Source organism: Gopherus flavomarginatus, chromosome 16, assembly GCF_025201925.1.
Source record: "Gopherus flavomarginatus isolate rGopFla2 chromosome 16, rGopFla2.mat.asm, whole genome shotgun sequence".
Lineage (NCBI taxonomy): Eukaryota > Metazoa > Chordata > Testudines > Testudinidae > Gopherus > Gopherus flavomarginatus.
In genome coordinates, this window is record NC_066632.1 from 24,467,390 (window position 1) to 24,471,130 (window position 3,741).

Sequence of the window (3,741 nt, forward strand, 5' to 3'; positions counted from 1 at the left end):
CGGCCCCTTTGCATTCGGACTCCCTCCTCCCTTCTTTAGCTGCTGCTTTAAGGGAGACAAAGGGCGAAGGAAGCCAAATTCCAAGGCTGAAGCCTGAGGCCGGGCCTGGCCCAGATACAGCCACAGCTCCAAGCCCAGCTCTGGGCCTTCTCTGTGGGACTGATCATGTTGCTTCCTTGTTAGCACCTGGCAGAAAAGGGTCTGAGGGCCTTGGAAATATGTGGGGCCTCGTGTATGTGTGTGTGGACATGCATGTACGTGTGCGGGCATGTGTGTACACATGTGGGTGTGCGCGTCTGCACATGTGCATGCACACGTGTATTTGTGTGCATGCTGTATGTGCACCAGTGTATCTGTGTGCATGTGTGTGTCCATGTGTGCCATTCACATGTCCGTGTGTGCATGTGTGTCTCTGTGTACACCTGTGTCCATGTGTGCATTCATGTGTCTGTGTGTACATTCACGTGTCCATGTGTGCCTGCATGTCTGTGTGTGCATGTGTCTGTGTGTGCATTCACGTCTCTGTGTGCATGTGTCTATGTGTGCTTTCACATGTCCATGTGCATTCATGTGTATGTGTGCGTGCCTGTTTCTGTGTACACGTGTCCATGTGTGCCTTCATTTATCTGTGTGAGCATGCATGTCTCTGTGTACGTGTTTCCGTGTGTGCATGCATGTCTGTGCGTACATTAATTTGCCTGTGTTGGCATGTGTGTCTCTGTGTACACATGTGTAAGCTCAGATGAGCTACAGTTCTTCAGGGGAGTTCAGAGACGAGCAGTAAGGGTGATCCGGGGCTGGAGGGGTTCGTTTATGGGCAGGGGTTAGAGGAGAGGAATGCGTGTAACTTGGCCAGCAGACAGATAAAGGGGCACATTAGGGAGGAGGGATGATCCAGTGGGTCAGGAGACCTGAATTCAGTGCCCTGCTTCAGCACAGACTCCCTGAGCAAGTCGGGTAGCCATGCCATGCCTCAGTTTCCCCACCTGTACAATGGGGATAATAGTCCTGCCCTTCCTCTCAGGGGCATGTGGATTAAACTCAGATACCGTGGGAAGGAGGACAATGTACTTTCCCTATACCAGGCACAGGACAATCCCCCAGGGGGTCAAGGAAGCATGGAGGGCGCTCAAGAGATCATCGTTAAGAATAAAGGGACAAAATTAAGACAGGGAACCTTTGCCCCCTGGCAGACCAAGGGAAAGGCATTAGGAGAACGCATAGTTCTTTGTCTTCAAAACAAAACACCTCTGAGCGAGTCAGCAAAGGGTGTCGCCAGCCTGCAGGATATGGGGACCCGGGAGCGGAGCTGCTGCATCCTTTTACTGGAAGGTGGGTGGGGAAGCTGCAGGAATCCGAGTCATGCGGAAACCCGAAGAAGCAGCAGCTAGAATACGGGGCAGGCCCTGCATCAGAGCCAGTAGAGCTGAGCTGGAGGCTGCGTGTGGGTACAGGCTTGGCTTGGGGTGGGGGGGGTCACCCAATGGATCTGCCGGGGGTCTGGGTTTGAGTCTGGAGGGTCTGTGACAGGCAGGAGGCCTGAAGATGCTGAGTCACTTTCATGGCTCTTTGTCAGCAACATGGGGGCAGGAAGGAAGTCAGGGGTGTGGATGGGAAGCAATCTGCAAAAAGACAGGAAAGTTTAGGGTGACCGGATGTCCCGATTGTATAGGGAAAGTCCCAAATTTTGGGTCTTTTTCTTATATAGGCTCCTATTTCCCCCCCCCCCACACACACACACTCCCCATCCCAATTTTTCAGAATTTGCTTTCTGGTCATCCTAGCGAGAGCCGGGCTTTGCATTGCAACCTCTCCGGTGAAACGCAGCTGTGGGGGATCAATTGTGTAGGGAGCTGGTGGCCTGAACTCCCAATTCTGGCAGCTTCTGCACTTCACCTCAGAGCTTTGTCTTGGTACAGTCCAGTTCCCGCTGCCCCCATCCCAGGCCCCGCTGACTGGTGGAGAGAGAGGGGACCAGGTGGTTCTTTGTTTGCTTTCTGATATTGCAAGGCACTCAGCCCCCCCTGCTGCACCTTCCCGCCCCGCCCTCCCGGGGGTACAGTGCAAAAAACCTGGAGTGAAAGAGGCAGGGACTGGAAGATTAGATTTGGGATCAGAAGGAACCAGCTGGCAAAGCCTTCCCTTCTGCTACAAAGGCAACCAATGAAATAACCCCCACCCGCCTTGTGGAAGAGGGAAGGGTACCGAGCAAATGGGAGTGCAGACACCGCAATGGGTCCCGGGATAGATAGATGAGACGGGGGAAGGTATGGGACAGACAGATTTGGGGTGGAGAGATGAGATAGATTTTGCCCTGGGACTCGTAGCAAGAGCTTGATGTCCGAAGAGGCAGAGCCCCGAGAAGCCCAGTTGCAATCAGTGGGATGCAGAGCACAGCAGAGAATGGGGTGCTGAGACCCAGGGCGGGTACAATCCTAGAGTGGTTGCTATACCCAGCCCAGGCAGGCCTCTCCAAAGGGTCCAGTTCGAAGCCAGGCTCAGCCCCGTCTCCTCCATCCAGGTCTAGCAGCAGCAGCTGGCAGCTTGGCGCAATGACCAGGCTGGGAGATGGTGCACTGGCCACAGGATCAGTTTGGTGTAAGAGGGTTTGGGATGTTTTTCTGGGGGAGGAAGGCGAGAATGGGGCCTTTGCAGGCGCCCCGGTGCCACAGCTGCTACTGCACGGGGGGGGGGGGAGTGTATCCCAATAAAGCTCCAATGGGGATGGTGCTGAGCCCCACTTTCACGGTGGTTCCCAGGGTGTGAATACAGCAGCATTTTCCCCAGGTCCTGACAGCCTCCCTAGTCCCAATCTCCACCCCCGCCGCCCCCTCCTCAGATCCACTCCATGGCCCTTCTCCAGCCAGCCTGGCACAACCCCGGCCCATGCCAATCACAGACCCCTCCTGCCCACCCCACAATCCTTTCTCAACCCCCTTTCCTACACTCCCCAGCCCCGCACCAAGTTCCCTTCCTCTGCGCCTCATGGCCACCCTCCCTACACAGTCAGACTTTCTTTTCTAGCCCCACCTAATGCCCCTAAACCTTCTCCCCACCCCAACACCCCAACCCCAAATACTGCACCTGTTACAGACCCCTTCCCCAAATCCACCCTACACTATATACCCCCACCCTCCACCCAAACATATCTGCATCCCCAACCCACACGGCCCACACCCCCCTCGCCAGCCCCATGGACCCCCCGCCCCCCACCACACCACAGCCCCACATACCCCCTCCAGCCCCACAGCCCAGCCCCACAAACCCTCATCCAGCCCCACATACCCTCATCCAGCCCAACACCACAGCCCCACATCTCCCCATCTGCAGCCCCACATACCTCCCCGACCCTGCATCCCAGCCCCACATACCCCCTCCAGCCCCACAGCGCAGCCCCACATAACTCCTATCCAGCCCCACATCCCCCCTCCAGCCCCACACCCCAACCCCTCCAAACCCTACACTGCAGCCCCACATCTCCCCCTCCCCGACCCTGCACCCCAGCCCCACATACCCCCTCCAGCCCCACAGCGCAGCCCCACATAACTCCTATCCAGCCCCACATCCCCCCTCCAGCCCCACACCCCAACCCCTCCAAACCCTACACTGCAGCCCCACATCTCCCCCTCCCCGACCCTGCACCCCAGCCCCATGTGACCCCCTCCAGCCCCACTTCCGCCCCCAGACTACAACTCCCAGGCTGCCCCGCGCGGCCGGGATCTCGTCGGCCCCCGCCCTCCC